Below are 24,963 nucleotides of genomic sequence, written 5' to 3' on the forward strand. Positions count from 1 at the left end.
TTCTACCCTAAGGTTATGAAAATAGTCTCATATTTTCCACTAGAAGCTTGATAGTTTTGCCTTTCACATTTAGAATGTTAGTCTCTCTAGAATTGATCTTTGTGTTTGTGAGGAAGGAATTTCATTTCATTTTTTTCCATGTGGATTTCCAATGTCCCCCAGCATCATCTACTGGAAGAATATGTATTCTCCACTGATCTGCAGAGCTACCTCCATCATAAATCATGTCCTTACATGCATTGGTCTGATTTTGGATTCATTATTCTGTATATTTTTCTATTTATCCCTGTATCAGTACCATGCAGCTTTATTCACATAGCTTTATAATAAGCCTTGATATATAGAAGTTAACTATTGATAGAGATCAAAATATGGAGTTTTAAAAATATTTTTTTGTTGTTGTTGTTGTTGTTTTTAATTAATTAATTAATTAATTTTTGGCTGTGTTGGGTCTTCGTTTCTGTGCGAGGGCTTTCTCTAGTTGCGGCAAGTGGGGGCCACTCTTCATCACGGTGCGCAGGCCTCTCACTATCGCGGCCTCTCTTGTTGCGGAGCACAGGCTCCAGACGCGCAGGCTCAGTTATTGTGGCTCACGGGCCTAGTTGCTCCGCGGCATGTGGGATCTTCCCAGACCAGGGCTCGAACCCATGTCCCCTGCATTGGCAGGCAGACTCTCAACCACTGCGCCACCAGGGAAGCCCCAAAATATTTGTTTTTGAATATGTAAAACATGCAACACAGTACAAAACTCAAAAAGTAAAAAAGGGTATATATCAGAAAATCTCTTTACCCATCTTTGTAGCATTTATTTTCCCTCCCCAGAGGCCACCACTTTTTCTTGTTTCTTGGAGATTAGTTTAAATTAGATTCTATAAGGAGTTTTCTAGGACTCACCTAGAAGACACCTACCATGTATTAAATACTAAAATTTGAAAACCTTTGGTAGGGAAGATGGCTTTTTTTTTTTTTTGGTTATTTTTTTGGTTTTGTTTTGTTTTGTTTTTTAAATGTTAAGAGGCAATGGTGTATAATGAAAGAGCACTCTCTTGAGCCAGATGGTTTAATAACCATTTGACCCTTAGACAAATGCTGGAGTTTCTTAGCCCTTGGTTCTGTTTCCTGTCTATACTTTCTTCCTATTTCTCATCTTGTAAAATAGGGGTAATGATAAACCACGCATCCTACCTCATGAAGTCATTGTAGGGAGTAAATCTAACAACATTGTTTTTCAGTTTTGATGTCCATATGATAATTTTTCATAAATGAGCTTTTTTTTTTTTTTAATTTGGCTGCGCCAGGTCTTAGTTGTGGCACGTGGGATGTTCATTGCCGAGTGCAGGATCTTTGTTGCAACATGCAGGATCTTTTTCTTTTAGTTGCGGCATGTGAACTCTTGGTTGTGGCATGTGGGATCTAGTTCCCTGACCAGGGATTGAACCTGGGCCCCCTGCACTGGGAGCACAGAATCTTAGCCACTGGACCACCAGGGAAGTCCCTAAGTGAGTTTTTTTTTTTTTTTTTTTTAATTAGAACAAATTTGAAAAGTAGAAAAAATAATTAAAAACAATGAACGAATGAGGGGCCATAACTGCCAACCCCTTTGTTTTATGGAACTCCCAGTCTTCCAGTGGAACAGTTGGTTTGTAGGTGACACATTTGACTGTCTAATATCAGATCAAATGATGGAACCATTTTTTGTGTATGGTGTTAAATAATGTTCTAGTTTCATTTTTTTACATGTAGCTGTCCAGTTTTCCCATCACCATTTACTGAAGAGACTGTCTTTTCTCCATTGTATATTCTTGCCTCTTTTGTCGTAGATTAATTGACCATAGGTGCATCGGTTTCTTTCTGGGCTTTCTGACCTGTTCCATTGATGTATATTTCTGTTTTTGTGCCAGTACCACACTGTTTTGATGACTATAGCTTTGTATATAGTCTGATTCCTCCAGCTCCGTTTTTCTTTCTCAAGATTGCTTTAGCTATTTGGGGTCTTTTGTGTCTCCATACAAATTAAAACTTTTTTTTGATCTAGTTTTGTGAAAAATGCCATTGGTAGTTTGATAGGGATTGCATTGAATCTATAGATTGCCTTGGGTGGTATAGTCATTTTCACAATATTGATTCTTCCAATCCTAGCATATGGTATATCTTTCCATCTGTTTGTGTTGTCTTTGATTTCTTTCATCAGCATCTTACAGTTTTCGGAGTACAGGTCTTTTACCTCCTTAGGTAGGTTTATTCCTAGGTGTTTTATTCTTTTTGTTGCAGTGGTGAATGGAGTTGTTTCCTTAATTTCTCTTTCTGATCTTTAATTGTTAGTGTATAGAAATGCAAGAGATTTCTGTGCATTAATTTTGTATCTTGCAACTTTACCAAATTCATTGATTAGCTCTAGTAGTTTTCTGGTGGTATCTTTAGGATTCTCTATGTATAGTATCATGTCATCTGCAAACAGTGACAGTTTTACTTCTTCTTTTCCAATTTGGATTGCTTTTATTTCTTTTTCTTCTCTGATTGTCGTGGCTAGGACTTCCAAAACTATGTTGAATAAAAGTGGAGAGAGTGGGCATCCTTGTCTTGTTCCTGATCTTAGAGGAAATGCTTTCAGCATTTCACCACTGAGTATGATGTTAGCTGTAGGTTTGTCATATATGGTCTTTATTATGTTGAGGTAGGTTCCCTCTATGCCCACTTTCTGGAGAGTTTTTATCATAAATGGGTGTTGAATTTTGTGAAAAGCTCTTTCTGCATCTACTGAGATGATCATATGGTTTTTATTCTTTAGTTTGTTGATGTGGTGTAGCACACTGATTGATTTGTGAATATTGAAAAGTCCTTGTATTCCTGGGATAAATCCCACATGATTGTGGTGTATGATCCTTTTAATGTATTGTTGGATTCGGATTGCTAGTATTTTGTTGAGGATTTTTGCGTCTGTGCTTATCAGTGATATTGGCCTGTAATTTTCTTTTTTTGTGGTATCTTTGTCTGGTTTTGGTATCAGAGTGATGGTGGCCTCATAGAATGAGTTTGGGAGTATTCCTTCCTCTGCACTTTTTTGGAATAGTTTCAGAAGGATAGGTGTTAACTCTTCTCTAAATGTTTGATAGAATTAGCCTGTGAAGCCATCTGGTCCTGGACGTACGTTTGTTGGGAGGTTTTTTTTTGTTTAAGAGCAAAACCATAATTTATTAGAAGAATATGAAGTAGTTCAAAGAATGAGTACAAACATCAGGTAACTAGGAATAGAGCAAGTTCAGGATATAGGCATGGTTCACTACCTTGTCCAAATGCTTCCTTTGGAATTTTTTTTTTTAATTTAACTTTATTTATTTTTTATACAGCAGGTTCGTATTAGTTATCTGTTTTATACATATTAGTGTATATATGTCAATCCCAATCTCCCAGTTCATCCCACCCCCCCCCCCCCACCCACCACTTTCCCCCCTTGGTGTCCATACGTTTGTTCTCTACACCTGTGTCTCTATTTCTGCCCTGCACATCGGTTCATCTGTACCATTTTTCTAGGTTCCACATATATACATTAATATACAATATTTGTTTTTCTCTTTCTGACTTACTTCACTCTATATGACAGTCTCTAGATCCATCCACGTCTCTACAAATGACCCAATTTCATTCCTTTCTGTGGTTGAGTAATATTCCATTGTATATATGAACCACATCTTCTTTATCCATTCGTCTGTTGATGGGCATTTAGGTTGCTTCCATGACCTGGCTATTGTAAATAGTGCTGCAGTGAACACTGGGGTGCATGTGTCTTTTTAAATTACGGATTTCTCTGGGTATATGCCCAGTAGTGGGATTGCTGGGTCATATAGTAATTCTATTTTTAGTTTTTTAAGGAACCTCCATACTGTTCTCCATAGTAGCTGTATCAATTTACATTCCCACCAACAGTGCAAGAGGGTTCCCTTTTCTCCACACCCTCTCCAGTATTTGTTGTTTGTAGATTTTCTGATGATGCCCATTCTAACTGGTGTGAGGTGATACCTCATTGTAGTTTTGATTTGCATTTCTCTGATAATTAGTGATGTTGAGCATCCTGTCATGTGTTTGTTGGCAATCTGTATATCTTCTTTGGAGAAATGTCTATTTAGGTCTTCTGCCCATTTTTGGATTGGGTTGTTCTTTTAATATTGAGCTGCATGAGCTGCTTATATATTTTGGAGATTAATCCTTTGTTAGTTGCTTTGTTTGCATGTATTTTCTTCCATTCTGAGGGTTGTCTTTTCGTCTTGTTTATGGCTTCCTTTGCTGTGCAAAAGCTTTTAAGTTTCATTAGGTCCCATTTGTTTATTTTTGTTTTTATTTCCATTACTCTAGGAGGTGGATCAAAAAAGATCTTGCTGTGATTTATGTCAAAGAGTGTTCTTCCTATGTTTTCCTCTAAGAGTTTTATAGTGTCCGGTCTTACATTTAGGTCTTTAATCCATTTTGAGTTTATTTTTGTGTATGGTGTTAGGGAGTGTTCTAAGTTCATTCTTTTACATGTAGCTGTCCAGTTTTCCCAGCACCACTTATTGAAGAGACTGTCTTTTCTCCATTGTATATCCTTGCCTCCTTTGTCATAGATTAGTTGACCAGAGATGCGTGGGTTTATCTCTGGGCTTTCTATCCTGTTCCACTGATCTGTGTTTCTGTTTTTGTGCCAGTACCATATTGACTTGATTACTGTAGCTTTGTAGTATAGTCTGAAGTCAGGGAGTCTGATTTTTCCAGCTCCGTTTTTTTCCCTCAAGACTGCTTTGGCTATTCGGGGTCTTTTGTGTCTCCATACAAATTTTAAGGTTTTTTGTTCCAGTTCTGTAAAAAATGCCACTGGTAATTTGATAGGGATTGCATTGAATCTGTAGATTGCTTTGGGTAGTATAGTCATTTTCACAATATTGATTCTTCCAATCCAAGAACATGGTATATCTCTCCATCTGTTTGTATCATCTTTGATTTCTTTCATGAGTGTCTTATAGTTTTCTGAGTACAGGTCTTTTACCTCCTTAGTTAGGTTTATTCCTAGGTATTCTATTCTTTTTGTTGCAATGGTGAATGGGATTGTTTCCTTAATTTCTTTTTCTGATCTTTCGTTGTTAGTGTATAGGAATGCAAGAGATTTCTGTGCATTAATTTTGTATCTTGCAACTTTACCAAATTCATTGATTAGCTCTAGTAGTTTTCTGGTGGTATCTTTAGGATTCTCTATGTATAGTATCATGTCATCTGCAAACAGTGACAGTTTTATTTCTTCTTTTCCTATTTGGATTCCTTTTATTTCTTTTTCTTCTCTGATTGTCGTGGCTAGGACTTCCAAAACTATGTTGAATAATAGTGGTGAGAGTGGACATCCTTGTCTTGTTCCTGATCTTAGAAGAAATGCTTTCAGTTTTTCACCACTGAGAATGATGTTTGCTGTGGGTTTGTCATAAATGGCCTTTATTATGTTGAGGTAGGTTCCCTCTATGCCCACTTTCTGGAGAGTTTTTATCATAAATGGGTGTTGAATTTTGTCAAAAGCTTTTTTTGCATTTATTGAGATGATCATATGGTTCTTCTTCTTTAATTTGTTCATATGGTGTATCACATTGATTGATTTGCGTATATTAAAGACTCCTTGCATCCCTGGTATAAATCCCACTTGATCATGGTGTATGATCCTTTTAATGTGTTGTTGGATTCTGTTTGCTAGTATTTTGTTGAGGATTTTTGCATCTGTATTCATCAGTGATACTGGCCTGTAATTTTCTTTTTTTGTAATATTTTTGTCTGGTTTTGGTATCAGGGTGATGGTGGCCTCATAGAATGAGATTGGGAGTGTTTCTTCCTCTGCAGTTTTTTGGGAGAGTTTGAGAAGGATGGGTGCTAGCTCTTCTCTAAATGTTTGATAGAATTCACCTGTGAAGCTGTCTGGTCCTGGACTTTCGTTTGTTGGAAGAGTTTTAATCATAGTTTCAATTTCAGTACTTATGATTGGTCTGTTCATATTTTCTGTTTCGTCCTGGTTCAGTCTTGGGAGTCATTCTTAAACACCACCACAAAAATAAACTCAAAATGGATTAAAGACCTATATGTAAGACCGAGTACTATAAAACTCTTAGAGGAAAACATAGGCAGAACACTCTTTGACATACATTGCAGCAATATCTTTTTCAATTCGTCTCCCAGAGTAATGGAAATAAAAACAAAAATAAACAAATGGGAGCTAATTAAACTCAAAAGCTTTTGCACAGCAAAGGGAACCATAAACAGAATGAAAAGACAACCCACAGAATGGGAGATAATAGTCTCAAACGATGCGACTGACAAGGGATTAGTCTCCAAAATTTACAAACAGCTCATGCGGCTCAATGTCCAAAAAACAACCCAATAAAAAAAAGGGCAGAAGCCCTAAATAGACATTTCTCCAAAGAAGACATACAGATGGTCAGTAGACACATGAAAAAGATGCTTGACATTGCTAATTATTAGAGAAATGCAAATTAAAACTACAATGAAATATCACCTCACACCAGTCAGAATGGCCATCATCAAAAAATCTATTATATAAACAATAAATGATGGAGAGGGTGTGGAGAAAAGGAAACCCTCCTACACTGTTGGTGGGAATGTAAATTGGTACAGCCACTATGGAGAACAATATGGAGGTTCCTTAAAAAACTAAAAATAGAGTTACCATATGATCCAGCAGTCCCACTTCTGGGCATATATCTGGAGAAAAACATGGTCCAAAAGGATACATGCACCCCAGTGTTCATTGTAGTACTGTTTACAAACATGGAAGCAACCTAAATGTTGGTTGACAGATGAATGGATAAAGAAGATGTGGTACATATATACAATGGAATATTACTTAGCTATTGAAAAGAATGAAATAATGCCATTTGCAGCAACATGGATAGACCTGGAGATTATCATACTAAGTGAAGTAAGTCAGACAGAGAAAGACAAGTATCATATGGTAACACTTATATGCAGAATCTAAAAAAAAGATGACACAGATGAACTTATTTTTTTTTTTTAAAATGAGGGAACAAGTGTCAGTCTATATTATAAAAATCAGAAAGCATTAATTTCTTTTTAAAATCAAATTAATTTTAGTAGAAGTTTAATTTTTTTCCCCCTGTACCCCAAAGGATCATCCTGCCTACCTCCTGGCATGTGCACATTGGAAACCAACTGGTCTAACACATAGGAGGAAGATGCCTTATGGTAGAATTGAGTTCTTTGCCTTTTTTCACATTCTCTTCAAATTTCATACATCATTGAAAGGCATTTGAATGAGAAAACTAATCTTTAAAACAAGCATAGCCAGTATAATGCAGACTTCTTATACTGTATATCATGCCCTTCTAAAGCTAAGTATATGCCTTGGAATCTATACCTAGATCTTCCTTTATTCCAATGTTATAGTAAATAAAGACTTTACAGAATATGGACATTGTTTAGCTGGACAAAAGGAGATGTTTCCATTTCAATTCTCTTTGGAAGATTAATATTCTTGTAGGGCTAGGGGTGGAGATTGATGACTAAAGGTACATTATAATTTCTTATTAAAGAAGATGACTCTTTGATAACTTTTTTTTTTTTTTTTTTAATTTATTTTTGGCTGTGTTGGGTCTTTGTTGCTGCACGTGGGCTTTCCTCTGGTTGCGGCGAGCAGGGGCTACTCTTTGTTGCGGTGCGCGGGCTTCTCATGCGGTGGCTTCTCTTGTTGCGGAGCACGGGCTCTAGGCGCGCGGGCTTCAGTAGTTGTGGCACGTGGGCTCAGTAGTTGTGGTGCACGGGCTTCGTTGCTCCGCGGCATGTGGGATCTTCCCGACCCAGGGCTCGAACCCGTGTCCCCTGCCTTGGCAGGCGGATTCTTAACCACTGCGCCACCAGGGAAGCCCTGATAACTTATTTTTTTAAGTTTTGGAAATTGGACCTTTCCAGATCTAATTGCCAATGACTGATATAATTAAGCTTTATAAATCACTACATTGTACCTTGGAATGTAGAAGTACATTTAGATCTCTTGTGTATATATAGAATTCTTATCTCTTAAAATCACAGGAAAAGTACCATTTTGAAGTATTCAGTTCGCCTGGCTTGTGGACTTCACTTTGCTTGTACTGGGGACACAAGTTTATTCATGAGATAAGGGTTTTTGTCCTTTTAAATACTCAATTATATATCCGAAGGAACTCTTTGGCCAGCCCAGTAGTATCAAAAGTAAAGCTAAAAGCAGGTTCTTCCCCCACTCTCCTCCTCTCTACAAAACACACAGAGATCACAGACTCACTAGTTATGAGTAGAGCATAACTACTTATCTTAGGAACAGACAAGAGAAATAAGGAAGGCCCTAACCTGGAGAGAGTAAGGGTTAAAATTCTTACCACTTTGGACAGGATATAGCACACTCTTGAGAAGAGTTGGTAGGGCTTTGTCCCAGTAGCCTGCAAGTCCCTATAGAGTGCGTGGCTAGACATGTCAGATTAGGGCAGGAATAGCAATTCCACCAGTGAGTTCCAGCAGGTGTGATAGCAATAGCATAGATCTGAATGCGTGTCGGTTCGCAGCAGACTGCCCTGGTGATGAGGCCAGAGCCTGTCTTTTGAGAGGTATTCTGGATGAGTCATGGCTGTTACCAAGAATGCTAAGCCACACATGCACAGATAATTCACCAATCCTATCAGAGTGCATCACAAAAATCCAGCCTTGAGACTCCAATTCCAACAGCATTAGCACCTCAATTCACATTATTGCACTATAATAAAATTACATCATCTTGCTTATAGCCTAGGACCTACTGGCTTCAGCTAATTTAGAAGTCATTGCAAGGTAACAGTTACTTGGGAGTTTAAGCCTTAGAAAGGAGGATTTTCTTGAGGTTCCTACCAGTACTATGGAAAGAAGAAAACAGGGTTAGCGAGAGATGGGCTTTTGTGTACGATTTTAGCCCAGTTTGTTGGTTTCATTTTCATGTGAGAGTCTATCCAGGTTGCCCAGGATTGGAATCCATTTGGTCCTAGTTTCTCTCCTTTTCTGTCAGTACCCTCTGTGCTGCCATCCCCCCTCTCTCAACCACTCCTTTAAGTAGTGTAACTACCCATTTGCTCTAGCTGCCTTTTTTTTTTTTTTTTTCTTTTTTTAATTATCATTGTTTTGGAGTTCCTCATTTTCTTGTATGGAAAAGATTCTGAAGAAAAGATCTTGGACTTCCCTGGTGGTGCAGTGGTTAAGAATCCGCTGCCAGGGTTCAGCCTTGGTCCGGGAAGATCCCACATGCTGTGGAGCAACTAAGCCCGTACGCCACAACTACTGAGCCTGCGCTCTAGAGCCTGCAAGCCACAACTACTGAGCCCCCATGCCGCAACTACTGAGCCCCCATGCCGCAACTACTGGAGCCCGCACGCCTAGAGCCCGTGCTCTGCAACAAGAGAAGCCACCCTGGTGAGAAGCCCTCGCACCGCAATGAAGAGTAGCCCCTGCTTGCCGTAACTAGAGAAAGCCCACACGTAGCAATGAAGATCCAACTCAGCCAAAACTAACTAAATAAATAAATTAGAAAAACAAAAACAAAAACAGATCTTGATCCTGTCATTATTTTTGCTCTTTACATTTGCTGACCCTCTCCTCTTTAGTCTTTAAAAAAAAATGGCTAAAAACCAAATTGTTAAATTGTTATTTCAGAGGTTGGAAGACTAGTGGATTTTTTCTTTAAAAAATGAACTTAAGAAAATGATCCTGCTATGATCCTCAGGTTTGGTTAAATAAATCATCTTTTTCAGTTCACTGCAAACTACAAAATTTATTAAATTATCTCAGCTGTGATTAAAATTAAAATGTGTCTTTTTACATTAATATGTGAAAATTAGTTCAATCCTATAAAAATACTACATATTGTAAATAATCTTTTAGATGCCTTAGGGAACTAAGGGGGAACTTAGTAACATTAGTAACATTTGCATATTTTTTCCTCAAATAGTAATATTTCCATGTTTTGTTTGTAAGCAATAAATATATATACATATTCATGGATATTTATACTATGGGAGAATTTTTTTTTTGGCTGTGCTGCACAGCTTGCAGGATTTTAGGTCCCCATCCAGGGATCAAACCCGTGCCCCTTGCAGTGGAAGCGTGGAGTACTAACCACTGGACCGCCAGAGAATTCCCACTATGGGAGAAATTTTAATGTATCTTTGTCAGCTGATCAAAGGGCTTAAAAGATCTGAATTTAGTGATTTAAGCTATTAAATTAAAATAAGTGTTTGCATATATGGAGTCCTGTTATAGCAAATACTGGTACAACAAAGGGTTGTTAACAATTGATAGTTTTTTTTGTTTTGTTTTTGTTTCTTCCCTCTCTTTGTTTGCCAAGTGCTATTTAAATTTATTTATTTATTTTTATTTATGGCTGTGTTGGGTCTTCGTTTCTGTGCGAGGGCTTTCTCTAGTTGTGGCAAGCGGGGGCCACTCTTCATCGCGGTGCGCGGACCTCTCACTATCACAGCCTCTCTTGTTGCGGAGCACAGGCTCCAGACGCACAGGCTGAGTAATTGTGGCTCACGGGCCCAGTTGCTCCGTGGCATGTGGGATCTTCCCATACCAGGGCTCGAACCCGTGTCCCCTGCATTGGCAGGCAGATTCTCAACCACTGCACCACCAGGGAAGCCCCGATAGTTGTTTTTTTTAAAAAAAAAAAACAAACACTTTTATGTTCTGACATGATGGTCCTAGTAATGGATATGGTGATCTAGTAGCCAAAATATTCAAAAAGTTTTGTGTCGCCGATTTAGAACAATAAATGCTTTTCTTTGATCTTTTCTATAAATAGGAGTTTTTATAAATAATTTATACTATAAAAGAATTTGAACTGTATGAACTTCTTCAGGATTCTACTACCATGGAAAGCCTTGAATTGAAGGTAAAGATTTTAAAATGGAGGTTACCTAGTATAAAACCCACTACTTAGAGCTCTGGTATTCCTAACAAATGATGTTGGATTACCACAGCAAAGTATGCAGTATAGAACTGTATTCATTCTTGATTGTTCTGCTTGGGACAGGTATTAATGAACAGTTTGCCACAGCTCATAATCATGATGATATTGCTATCTTTTGCTTGGGGAAGTCTGTATAAAACTAAGTCACTGCTATTGGTAGATAGTCTTTAGGTTTCAGGTTTCAGGGTTTTTTTAATTTTTTTTTTTTTTATGATGAAAGTTCCTATCAAATTAACTCTTCCCTCAAAAGATTTTAAAATGGATTTTTTATTACTTAAATAAAATTCTTATGTAAATTTTGTTACTTTCTTCATGGGGAAGTCCAGTGTCCTTAAGAATACAATCCTAAGAGAAAGTTGTTACATATTGGAGAAAGGCAGGATGATTGTGTTGTTATGGCAACTCAAATGGAGAAAATGAAAACAGCACAGATAAGCTGCATCCTGTTGTCATAGCAACCATAGTTGTGAAAATGATTAAAGCTGGTCTAGAAAGGATGTACTGCAACCTCAGTCAATCAGAAGTATATAATGTAAGAAAGGACAGGGAGAATTGGTTTTAGACAGAAGTTAAATCCCTCTGGTGCCACAAGTTGCTAGTATCATTGCATATAGACAGATCTCTGTCCTTTCTAATTATATTTCAACTCAGTTTTATTGCCTCAGATCATAATAATGGTAGGAAAGAAAGATAAATACAATAACTATATGAAAAGCTTGTGAATAAAGCTTTTTTGGTAGCACATTTAGAAAGAAATTGAAGTCACAAAATTTTAACTGAAAGTGGCTTTAAAAGAACAGTAAAATGTTTTCATTTTCTCCACTTTCCCTTCTCTTTTCCCTCATTTCTTACCCAATGCTTTATTTTCATTCTTTTCTATAATCTCTTTTCTGTATCATTTTAGTCTTAAGTGTTGAACTGCAACATAAACGCCTAATGTCATGGCAATTTGTAAAGCATCAAATGAAGCATTGTGACTGCAGATGAACAGATGGGTTTGATGATAAACAATAAGCATCTTGTAGGTGAAATTTGTTTTAGCTATATGCTTCAAACTTTCTCTATAATCAAAGCTTCTTAATTATTTTAAATGCCATTATTTCTTTCCCAACTTCTACTTGCCCACCATAGCAAAATATTTCTTCTCAGTGGAGTGGAGACATGGTAGGAATGAAAGCTGTGCTCTTTGTTCAGCATCTGGCTGTTTGCACAGGTTTTTGTGGTAATGGAATCGGAATCTCTGTGTTAGAGTATTGATCTGCTGCTTGGTAGGTACTGTGTAAAAGAAGTATCTCAGTAACAATGTGTTAAAGTGGTTTAAGAGCAGTTTCTATTACAAATGGGGTGGAGGAAGATGGAGTTCTGCAAGACTGGACACATGCTATAAATATCCATAAAACTGAGGGGTTGATCTAAAAACTGTGGTGTTGAAATTCCCATATTTCTTCCACATTTAATTGCAAATAATTGAACACTACCTGAGCATGAGTACATGAATGCCATTGCCCTTTTGCCCTTTAGTAGAGGTTTTTATATTTAATGTTCTTGTGTTGTAGTTGGAAACTGTGGTGTGAATGTAAGTCATTTATGAGAGATAGTATCGACTGACCATAAAAACAGTGTTTTAAAGTAATCCATTGAATATTTTCAGTCAAAATCCAAATATTAATGTTGACTTGCTTAAATATAAGTTAATTTTCATAAATAGGCTCTTTAAACAATGCTTGATTTTGCCTGACTAGAATCTGTCCTTTCGTATAGGCATAGGGAAGAAACATCTTTTTAAAAAAGAGGAGAAGATGGGGAAAGAGAAGAGAGAACTAGAATTTTTTTTTCAAAACAAACTAGAGTTTGTTTTGAAAGATTTGTAAAATACTCATCCGTTTTATGCTGTTATTTAGTAGTAGTAGGTCATATGTGACTCACGTGACTTAGATCAGACAGCTTAGGCTAGTAAATGGTTCAGATACCCAGCAAACACTTCAAAGATTCCTTCAACAAGTTAACTAACATTTTGTAAAGGAGTTAGAAAATGAAAGCCTACCATATGTGCCTGTATACTGTTATGCCTAGATATTGTAGTGCACTGGGATATAACAATGCATGAATTTGAATCTCCCTTTCTCTTAACTTATCTTGGAACAGAAATTTTTGAGGCTAGTTTGTAAATCTGTAAAAACGTTTTACATTAGAATCTGATGTGCTGATTTTAAGATTGGTGTCTAAAAGTGGACAGTGTCATCATCACATCAAATGTCAATGTGCATTTGAGATTTACTAGTTTGCATCTTGGCTTGTGCTAAGTTTAGATTTTAAGATCAGGTAGTTAATTTTCTTGGAAGAAAAAAAAATTAGCTATACTCATCACTCCCCAGTTCACAATTTCTTGTCACATTTCACTTGCTCCAGAAATACTCATTTTGGAAACTTCTTGTGAATATGTAACTCTTAATACTGAAGTCCTGAGAGAAAGGGGAAGAATTTCTTATCTAACCTAAATAATAAAACCACACCATCACAGAAAATGTCCTCACAAACGCATCAAGCAATCAGATAGCCAGTAAACCTATTCTCCTGCTAAATTCCATAAACTGAACGGGGAGGGTAGATAATGTTCATTTTTGTTTCTTACTAGGGAACATGACACCTGATCTTTGAAATGGTTATTTATTTCATATATTGTAGCTGCCAATCAGCCAGCCATTTGCAAATAGTGAAATAAACACAGTGCTGGAAAGGAGTTTCTTCTCTATGGGTCTGTGGTGCCCAGGAAGTCAGATGTAATGTGGTTCCGTTTATTTATGTAGGCGTTTATTCTCTTTCTAATGAGCAAGTAGTTTTCTTTTCTCTATTCCTACACAAAAGTTAAATCAAGGAGTACCCAAGGAAGGCTGGGATACTTGGTTTGTAGTAGTTGAAATACCGTTTGATATCAGGGGATCTTTTCATAAAGAGAGTTTCCCTCTCAGTTAAGAAGAAAGCTCCAGAGAGCGCTCCCTTTTGATCTCATTGTTAGAGCAAACACATCTGTAGAGAGGGGGATGTTCCAGAAGTCCAGTGTGAGGATTTGTCTCATCTCCCTCCACCTCCCAATCAAAGGATTTTACTCTGTGGCTTCTTTTGCTCTTTTTGCCTGTGAAGTGAGGGATAAGAGCTAATTGCTCATATGGCAGCCAGCCTGCCTTAATATGTGGGTTATTAACATGATACTGTCCTCTGTTGAGTCATAGCAACTGCTATGAACAAATGTGTAAATCCATACTGGAAAAAAAGTGTTGCAAATGCCTTTCATCAAAATGAAAGACTGCTTCAACTTCTGTTTACTCCTCAAGTTGCAATCAAGCTTTCTTTTTCTTTTTTCTTTTTCCTCTCTTTTCCCTTTCTCTCCTCCCTCTCTCTTTCAGAAATACATAAAGCCTAATCCTCCCAATGAGTACTGTGATCATTTGAAGTTTGTGTATAGGCCAACCCCATATCATCAAAAATTGTTGTGTAACCCCATGATTCCCAGGCCTCAGCTGGTGGCCTAGTTATTTCAAACAATATTTAATGCAATAAATTCTAATGCAATAAAAGAATTTGGACAGTCCCTTAGAGCTTATTGCAGTGGGATTAGACTTGATTTTAATAAAATGAAATTCCAGTATAACCAAATAATTTCTTTGTGGCATGATTTAAAAGGCCTTTAAGTACAGGTATAGGAGATTCAATTTGTAAAACCTAATCTGAGATAATTGCAGTTTTATTCTTTTTTTTTTTTTTTTTAATTTTATTTATTTATTTATTTATGGCTGTGTTGGGTCTTCATTTCTGTGTGAGGGCTTTCTCTAGTTGTGGCAAGTGGGGGCCACTCTTCATCACAGTGCGCGGGCCTCTCACTATCGTGGCCTCTCTTGTTGTGGAGCACAGGCTCCAGATGCGCAGGCTCAGCAATTGTGGCTCACTGGCCTAGTCGCTCCACGGCATGTGGGATCTTCCCAGACCAGGGCTCAAACCCGTGTCGCCTGCATTGGCAGGCAGATTCTCAATCACTGCGCCACCAGGGAAGCCCTGCAGTTTTATTCTTACCACGTAAATGAACACTTCAAAAATATAGGAATTCTCCTTACTTAGCATAAGGTGATTTTTAATAATGTAGCAAAGGAAATGTAAGTGAACAACCTTACTTTTTGTACTGTTATGGGGAGAATAAAGATACCACCTGGCTGTATGCATAAATTTGTTTACTAAGTTGGTTGATTCCTGTAGATGGGTATTAAAAATGACTTTTTGGTACAGAAAACATGTGGCATCTAGGTATTATGATGCCATGCTGCCTGCTAATGCTGAATATTTTGTGTGATTTTTTTTTTAAAAAGAAAATTGTTCTTACTCATTCAGATTCAACAGTCTTACAGTAAAGTCAGCCATAGACCAAATATTCAGGACTTATGTTGACACAAATGAAAGAAAAATACAACACAAGTATTTGGTAATTAAGAAAACCAGAAGGTCAGTGTTGGAAAAATTTGGTCATAGTCTTGTACTCTGGAGTCCTTATCTCAAGCCAATGACTTTTAAGATCTTTTGTTTTCTGTACTGAAGCAGAATAGTGAAAATGTTTTTATAGAAAGTTATGAAAAAAAAGTATGTATTAATTTGCTTTGGGTCATTCTAATCTCTCTGGTAAATTCATAATTAGGAAGGCCTTTTTAAGACTGTGTTCTAGTCTCACAGTACACAGCTTCTCCATATCTGGTAAATCTAAATTCATATTTGAGGAGGTTATGTTTTTTTAAAGTATATTATTTACACAATTCACTGGAATGGCTCCTTTGGAAGTTGGGTGGCTCTCTTATGTAATTATGTACTTAGTAACCCTGCGTTACACAGCAGTAGGAATTCAAGTAAGAATAATTTACTGCTTATGCATAGTTATTAGAATTTTAAAGCATTTGTGCAAAATTCTAGTTTATCAGAGTGTTATATTTGACTAATTGCATACTTAATAAATAATAATGAATAAAATTTATTTTAGAAAGCAGGCAGGTTTGAATCCTAACAGTTCTAAATAAGCATCAGGAGCTGCTTCCTCCTCTCCCTCTTCACCTTATTGTTTAAAGGGATTTCCATCCCTTTAGGCCAGATTTTGTAGTGAAACTAATAATTACTGTTAAAAAAATCCATATTAGATGTGTTGAAGATAGACTTAAATCATAGAATTATGGAATTTTATTGCTGCAAGGTGTTGTTAGAAATATTTTAATCTACTCCATTTTACCAGTGGAGAAGCTGAGGCACATGGAAATTAAGTGAACTGCTCAAGATCTTACAGTTGGTTTGAGTAAGAGTCTGCACCTTGTCCTGGATTAGTGTCTTAACTCCTGGATTAGTGTCACACCTATTCTCAGTTGTTATGATAATTCAACAGTTCACTTCACCAGGGATTTCTTGAACACTTCTGCTGGACTAGGCAGTGGACTAGGCATCCAAAGATTATAAGAAAAGTGTGAGTTTATATGGGCTAACAATAATGATATCAAACTAGTAATATTTTACATTTAAATTCTAATTTATCTAGTGTTTTTCAATGTTTATAAATGTTATAAATGTTTAAAGTTGGCTGAGCCTTTAAATCTAAATTTTCTACTAGATTATAATCTCCTTTAAGGCAGGGACTCACTTGCTTTTCATAACATTAATCCAGTTTCATTTTGGAAGACTTAAATTAAAAAAAATTTTTTTTGGAGCATTGATGACATTGTTGGAATAAGTGTAGCTTCCCATGGTGTCTACTCTGGGGATAATACTCATTTTAGAATTATACTTTTTTCTTAATTGAATACTTTTGATTTCAAGTTAAAAATGGTCTCATTTCCACCTTAAGCAAGCAGAAGCACCTATTTTAAGGGTACAGAGATAGCTCATGGAACTAAAGGGGAAGATGTCAGGCACCACAAAGACATGGAGCCAGGCATTGGAACACCTTTAATGCTCAAGGCAGCCACCTTGTATACCTGGGATAAATCCCACTTGGTCATGGTGTATAATCCTTTTTATATGTTGCTGGATTTTATTTGCTAGTATTTAGTTTAGGACTTTTGTTTATATATTCATGAGAAATATTGGTCTGCTAATCTCCATTCTGCTACTGAGACTGTCCAATGAGTTTAAAAATTTCAGTTATTTTCAGTTCTTATATTTCTACTTGGTTCTTCTATATATCTGTTATTTCTTTGCTAATACTTTCTATCTTTCCATTTCTTTCAAGAGTGTTTGCCCTGAGTTATTGGAACATTTTTATACTATTTACTTTATTTATTTATTTTAAAATAAATTTTATTTATTTATTTATTTTTGACTGCGTTGGGTCTTCATTGCTGCGTGTGGGCTTTCTCTAGTTGCGATGAGCGGGGGCTACTCTTCGTTGCAGTGTGCGTGCTTCTTATTGTGGTGGCTTCACTTGTTGCGGAGCGCAGGCTCTAGGCATGTGGGCTTCAGTAGTGGCTCTCAGGCTCTAGAGTGCAGGCTCACTAGTTGTGGTGCATGAGCTTAGTTGCTCCGAGGCATGTGGGATCTTCCTGGACCAGGGCTCGAACCCGTGTCCCCTGCATTGGCAGGTGGATTCTTAACTGCTGCACCATCAGGGAAGTCCTGGATTAGTTATTTTTTGTATTCCATTTTATCTCCTATGTTGGCTTAATAGGTACTTTTGTTTTCTTTTGTTTTAGTGGTTGCTCTAGAGAGTACAATATGCATTTAAAAATATTTACTGAGGGAAATCCCTGGCAGTTCAGTGGTTAGGACTCGGTGCTTTCACTGCCAGGGCCCAGGTTTGATCCCTGGTCAGGGAACTAAGATCCCGCAAGCTTCATGGCATGGCCAAAATAAAAATTATTGAGGTGAAATTCACACAACGTAAAATTAACCATTTTAAAGCGAACAGTATAGGGTAATTTAGTACATTCACAATGTTATGCAATCACCACCTCTATCTAGTTCCAAAACATTTCCATCAATCCAAGTAAAACTTATTCATTAAGCAGTTTCTGTCCATTTCCCCCTTCCTCCAGGCCCTGGCAATCACTAATCTGCATTCACCTATTCGGGATATTTTATATAAATGGAATCATACAATATGTGATCTTTTGTATATAGCTTCTTTTACTTAGCATAATGTTTTTAAGGTTCACCTTGTATCAGTACTTCATTTTTATGGCTGAATAATATCCCATTGTGTGTATATACCACAATTCATTTATCTGTTCATTTGTTGGTGAACATATAGGCTGTTTCTACCTTTTGGTTATTGTGAATAAGGTTGTTGTGAACATGTGTGTACATATATTTGAGTATTTTCAGTTCTTTGGGGAATATACCCAGGAGTGGAACTGCTAGAAGTGATCACATGGTAATTCTATGTTTAACTTCTTGAGGAACTGCCAAGCTGCTTTCTACAGTGGCTGAACTTTTCATATTCCCACTAGCAGTGTATGAGGGTTTCAGTTTCTCCACATCCTCACCATAACTTGTTATTTTCTGGTCTTGTTTTGTTTTGTTTTTAATTGTAGCTTCAAAAGCTTTTGAGACTGGGTAGGACTTTGATGATAAAGATCCTTCCAGTCTATCTGGATCTCCTGGCATGCTTTTTTCCTGAGGTATCTAGATAGCTCTGGGGTTTTTTTGTTTTTGTTTTTTACTGCCATCCTAGCGGGTGTGAAGGGCATCTTGTGGTTTTGATTTTTATTTTCCTAATGACTATTGATGTTGAGTCAATGTTTTTTTTTGTCAGTTTGTGTATTTTCTTTGGAGAAATGTCTATTCAAGTCCTTTGTCCATTTTTAATTGAGTTGTTTGTCTTTTGTTATTGAGTTGTAAAGTTCTTTATATTGATATATTCTGGATATTAGACCCTTACCAGATATATGATTTGCAAAACAGTATGCGTCTTTAACTTATCACAGTCTCCCTTGAAGTATTGTTTTACTTCACATGTGTATTGTCAGGCCACTCAAGATGGCTGTTCTCTTGCTCTCTGTACATCCCCTGCCAGACCAGTGCCTGCTTCACCTATATATTACACACATGACTGACCTTCCTAGTACTTGCCCCAGGCCCCAGCTAGTGATTGATCTTATCAAAGGGGCGGTGAGGGGCGTGCCCTTCTACTGGTTCCCCTGGTAACTAATGAGCCCACCTGATGTCAATTCCCCTATAACTGGTAATCTCCCTTTTCCCCTGGGGGTGAAGACTGCCACCATGTCCTGCCCGCTGACTGCCGGACACAGTGGTGTGTCGTTCCAGGACCTTGCTTCAGATGTGTAAGCTCCCCCATCCATTAACCCATTGTTGTCTCTGTTGCTGACTCTCACCTCTTTCTAAAGGCTTGAAGCTGGGCAAGCACAGGCCTTGCAGGCCTGTGGGGTGCAGCCCAACAACATATAATGTATTTCCATTTCCTCCTCCTATTCTTTGTGTTGTTTTCATATGTTTTATTTCCAAATACATTATGGATATCACAGTTCATTATTATTTTTACTTAAATTGTTATTGTATTTAAAATTTTTTTAAATGAGAAAGATTTAAAGATATTTACCCACATATTTATATTTCTGGAACTTTTAATACTTTTGTGTGGGGGACTTCCCTGGTGGCGCAGTGGATGAGACTCTGTGCTCCCAATGCAGGGGGCCCGAGTTTGATCCCTTGTCAGGGAACTAGATCCCACATGCATGCAGCAACTAAGAGTTCGTATGCCACAACTAAGGAGCTGGCGAGCTGCAACTAAGGAGCCTGTCTGCCGCAACTAAATCCGGTGCAACCAAATAAATAAATATTAAAAAAAAATTTTGTGTGGATTGTATCTGTTATCATTTCCAAATATATTTGGAAAATATATGCTTCCTCCCCACTCACTCCCTGGTTTTCTTTATGGGATACCAAATTATACATATGTTGAACCACTTGTTTATTTCTCATGGGTCACTGAGGCATGATTCAATTTTTTCCAGTCTTTTTTCTCTTAGTGCATTATTTTGCATATTGCTGTTTCTTCAGATTTACTGATCTATTCTTCTACATTGTTGTAGTTAGCTGTTAATCCCGTCTCATGAAATAACTATTTCAGACATTGTATTTTCCTTTTCTGGAAGTCTTATTTCATTCCTTTTTTATATCCTACGATTCTAGAATCATAGAATAGCTGTTGTTAGAATAGCTAATGTTAGAATAGCTATTTTAATGTTTTGGCCTGCTAATTTCTTTTAATTTTTTTTAATTTAAAAAATTTTTTAATTTATTTATTTTTGGCTGCATTGGGTCTTTGTTGCTGCACGCAGGCTTTCTCTAGTTGCGGTGAGTGGGGGCTCCTCTTCGTTGGGGTGAGCGGGCTTCTCATTGTGGTGGCTTCTCTTGTTGCGGAGCATGGGCTCTAGGCACGCAGGCTTCAGTAGTTGTGGCACGCAGGCTCAGTAGTTGTGGCTCACGGGCTCTAGAGCGCAGGCTCAGTAGTTGTGGTGCACGGGCTTAGTTGCTCCGCGGCATGTGGGATTTTCCCGGACCAGGGCTCGAACCCGTGTCCCCTGCATTGGCAGGCGGATTCTTAACTACTGCGCCACTAGGGAAGCCCAGCCTGCTAATTTCATTATCTCTATCATTTCTGGATCTGCTTCTATTGACTGATATTCCTCCTGGTTATGGGACACATTTTAATGCTTCTTGTCTCATCTAGTAATTTAATTTAATTTAATTATTATTATTATTATTATTTTTTGGCCATGCTGTGAGGCTTGAAGGATCTTAGTTCCCCAGCCAGGGATTGACCCCAGGCCCATGGTGGAAGCACCGAGTCCTACCCATTGGACCACCAGGGAATTCCCTCATCTAGTAATTTTAGATTAGACATTATGAATGCTACATGATTCAGTATTTGTATTTTGTTGTCTTTTTAAAAGAATGTGTTGAGTTTATTTTGGCCAGCAGTTAAGCTTCTTGCAGTTTGATGCTGCTGTGACTTGATTTTAAGCTTTATTAAGATAGGTTTAGTGTAACCTTTTTTTATACTAGTGTAGTTTATCCCTACAAGTGAGGTGTGAGCTTTCTGGGGCTCCTACTCAATGTCCCACATGTTCAGTTAGGCTTCTGCCATCTGGCTGGTCAGAACAGAAAAGTTCCCCAGCTCTGTGTGGGTTCTAGGAGTTGTTGAGCTTATAGCTCCTTCATGGTTTTTTGCCTGGCCTTATGGAGTTTCACCCTATGCAAACAGGACTCAGTGTTTAGGAATAGACTTAAGGAGTCCCCTGTTCAGTTATCTAGAGCTTTTTTCTGCATAATTCTTTCTCCAATACTCTGACTCACCAATTCTAGTCTATTTAGCCTCCCCACATTCTGTTCTCCGTTTCCTCAATAAGTGGTCCTATTTTGCTCTTCTTGGAGTCCCCTTTCTTATGCCACGGACTAGAAAGTGCCTTGAGGTTTAAGACTTAGACAGTTTTAAGGATCACCTCATTTATTTCCTGTCTTTCAGGGATTACAGTCTGGTACTGCCTGTTGTCCAATGTTTTCAAATATATGTTTCACATATTTTGTCCCTTTTTTTTTTTTGATGTATGATGGGAGGGTAAGTTTGATACCAGCTACTTCCTTATGGTAGTAGCTGAGGTCTAATGTTCTTTTACTTAGAGTTTCTATTTTATTTAAATTTAATGTACTGGAAGTCCTCACTTTGCATGGTTCTGATATGCACAAATTTCAATTACTACAGTTTAGTTAAATAACACTAGTCCCCCAAAACATGGTTCAAATTTCAGTTATCAGAGTTTATTAACTGTAATTTTTGTAAAGTGCAAACTTCCTTGCTAGCTCTCCAGTCCACAGATCACTATGTGGAAAGCAGATGCACATAATGATCAGTCAGTCGCTTTCAGTCTGTTGATTAGTCACATACATACTGCACAGTGTGCACTTGTGGGCATGCCTGACCTGGGTCCTCTTTAAGATCTCCTACAAGACTATAATGAAGGTACTGGCCAGGGCTGAGGTCTCATTTGAAGGCTTGATTGGGGAAAGATCCACTTCAAGTTTACGTAGTTTTTGGCAGAATTCCTTTCCTCAAGGGTTAGTGGAGACTCAGTTTCTAGCTGACTGTTGACTGGAGGCTACCCTCATTTCTTGCCATGTGAACCTCTGTAGTATGACTACTTGCTTCATCAAAGCATGCAAGCCAAGAAGGCAGTAGAGTCTATTAGCAAGATGGAAGTTTCAATCTTATATAACCTAGAAGCAAGGTAGTAGGCTATCCCACACTCAAGGGGACAGGATTACTTACAAGTGTTATGAATATCAGGAGGTGGGGATGACTGGGGGGCGTGTTAGAGTTTGACTGCCAGTATTATAATCCATTATCATCATTATTTACTCTGATGTTCAGTTTGTCACAGAATTAGCCTGTGAGAGCTTTTTGCACTGGCCCCTGTATCATCTTGCCATGTCTTCACCATTCTTTGAGTACCACAAGATGATACTCTGAGCTCATCTTAAACTTTACTTGCCCAAGTCCTGGAATTAGCCATGTTCTAAGGAGCTCTGGTTCCTTTTAGTGGAGAGTGATATTTAGAATCATTAACTATACTCATTGCTATTAAGGTGTTACTGTTACTAGACCCTCGCAGTTGATAGAGCCAGGGTGTGTGTTTGTGTATGTATGTGTACACACACATATACATACATCACTTACCTAGAAATTGTCTGTCTTTGTTATGAAGCTTTGCATTCATAACATCTTCAATTGTAGTTCAGCAGCATAGTATTCACTCTGGCTTTCTTCCTTTCTATATTTGTAACTCTTCTCTGATGAGAATCCTTGCTCTTATTATCCTCAATATTTGATCTACCCGCCTAATTTTTTAAAAAATAAATTTATTTTATTTATTTATTTTTGGCTGCGTTTGGTCTTTGTTGCTGCGCACGGACTTTCTCTAGTTGTGGCAAGCGGGGGCTACTCTTCGTTGTGGTGTGCCGGCTTCTCGTTGCAGTGGCTTCTCGTTGCAGAACATGAGCTCTAGGCGTGTGGGCTTCAGTCGTTGTGGCACGTGGGCTCAGTATTTGTGTCTCGTGGGCTCTAGAGCGCAGTCTCAGTAGTTGCGGTGCACGGGCTTAGTTGCTCCATGGCATGTGGGATCTTCCCAGACCAGGGCTCGAACCCGTGTCCCCTGCATTGACAGGCGGATTCTTAACCACTGTACCACCAGGGAAGCCCCTCCCCCCCTCATTTGATGAATCTTCCTGTATAACTCATCTCCCATTGCCAACATAGCTCTCTCTCCATTTCCCACCCCATACTCTTTATGGATGCCTTCCTCACCCTTTTGGGATCTATTTGCACTGGGCTAACCCTTCCACCCTTCTCTCCCTACTGAGACTGGAACTCTTTGCTGGGCCACTGCCCCTCACCCCACTGGGTCTGAATTCAGTGCTGTGCCACTACCCCTCTACTCTATGAATGTCTTCTGCCCACTTGGGAAACCCTCACTGCCCTGCCCTTCCCCGTCACATGGACATGCTCATCATCCTGCTCACGGCCACTTCAGTCCCCCATGTAGAAGCTCTCCTCACTCCACTAGGGCTGTAGAACCCCATGCCAGGCCACCCTCTTGTAAAGATTTTTTTCTGTCACCCTACTTGGGCTCTGAAACTCTATGCCAGGGCTTTTACCCCTCAGGGACACCTTTCTCACACCACTTGGACTCCAAAAGCCTGTATTGGGCCATCGTCGCCACTTATACCACTCAGTTTGATGCCCACTTAGCTTGTACTCACTTAATGGCTGTTGAAGTTCATTTTTCAGGTAGGAAAGGAGATGAGGGGGAAGAGGAATCAAATTTTATTTTTCATATTAAAAAAAATCTCACTAGTATTTTTACAGCAAATGCTTTTAACCTAGTGCATTGTAGTTTATACGGAAGCCAGTGATTGCCACATCTATGTAATGCTTACAGGTTTATACCCATGCTTTGATGCCATATTTTTACTCATGTACTAGAGGTTTATTATCATGTTATGTTTATGATTTCTGAGCTTATCTACTCCACCCCCACCCCAACACCCCCAAACCCACAGGTAGTTTTCAATTTACATGTGTCTGTCAGTGCTACCACCATTCTTCCAGTCATTCATTTGGAATCTTGGGTTATTTCTGACTCATCTTTCTTTGTTCCTTTCGTCAGTCAGTAAGTCCTGTTGATCTTTCTCTTTATGTAAGTTTGTCTTCTCTTTGCCCATTACTTTGATGATTAACATGGCCTCTTGGGTGGGACTCCTTTTCTTTAGTTTCTGAGTTAGTCCAGTGCCCCTAAACCACCTTTGGCTCCACATTTTTTAATAAATGAACTAACTCCATGTGTGACTTTTTTTTTTTTTTTCTAGAATGGAAATGCATGGTTGCCAACCATTCTTTTCTTTTTTTTTTTAATTAATTAATTAATTTATTATTGGCTGTGTTGGGTCTTCGTTTCTGTGCGAGGGCTTTCTCTAGTCGCGGCAAACAGGGGCCACTCTTCATCGCAGTGCACGGGCCTCTCACTGTCGTGGCCTCTCTTGTTGCGGAGCACAGGCTCCAGACGCGCAGGCTCAGTAGTTGTGGCTCACGGGCCTAGTTGCTCCGTGGCATGTGGGATCTTCCCAGACCAGGGCTCGAACCCGTGTCCCCTGCATTAGCAGGCAGATTCTCAACCACTGCGCCACCAGGGAAGCCCCATGTGTGACTTTTTAATAAAGTGCCTTTTTTTTTTTTGGCCATACCGTGGCAACATGCGGAACTTCCCCAAGCAGGGATTGAACCTGTGTCCCCTGCAGTGGAAGCGCAGAGTCTTAACCACTGGACCACCAGAGAAGTCCTTAAGTGCCATCATTTACGTGGCATTATTCTAGGTAGTCAGAGTATCTAGTTTGAATCCCATATTTACCACTTGCGTGGTACCCAC

The 24,963-nt window shown here is 38.4% G+C and overlaps 1 protein-coding gene across 12 annotated transcripts in view; it reads left to right on the plus strand.

Moving 5' to 3' along the window:
- The window catches only part of BTRC (beta-transducin repeat containing E3 ubiquitin protein ligase), a 181,917-nt gene that overhangs the window by 27,964 nt on the left and 128,990 nt on the right, over positions 1-24,963 (plus strand). Inside the window, exon 2 of one of the 12 annotated variants that reach the window (XM_082408335.1) lies at positions 19,235-19,305. The exons of the other annotated variants lie outside the window; for them this stretch is intronic. The gene's annotated coding sequence lies outside the window, so the exon portion shown is untranslated. The remainder of the gene's footprint in view (positions 1-19,234; positions 19,306-24,963) is intronic. 12 annotated transcript variants of the gene reach the window in all.

This window comes from Balaenoptera borealis, assembly GCF_965194805.1.
Source record: "Balaenoptera borealis genome assembly, chromosome: 10".
Classification (NCBI taxonomy): domain Eukaryota; kingdom Metazoa; phylum Chordata; class Mammalia; order Artiodactyla; family Balaenopteridae; genus Balaenoptera; species Balaenoptera borealis.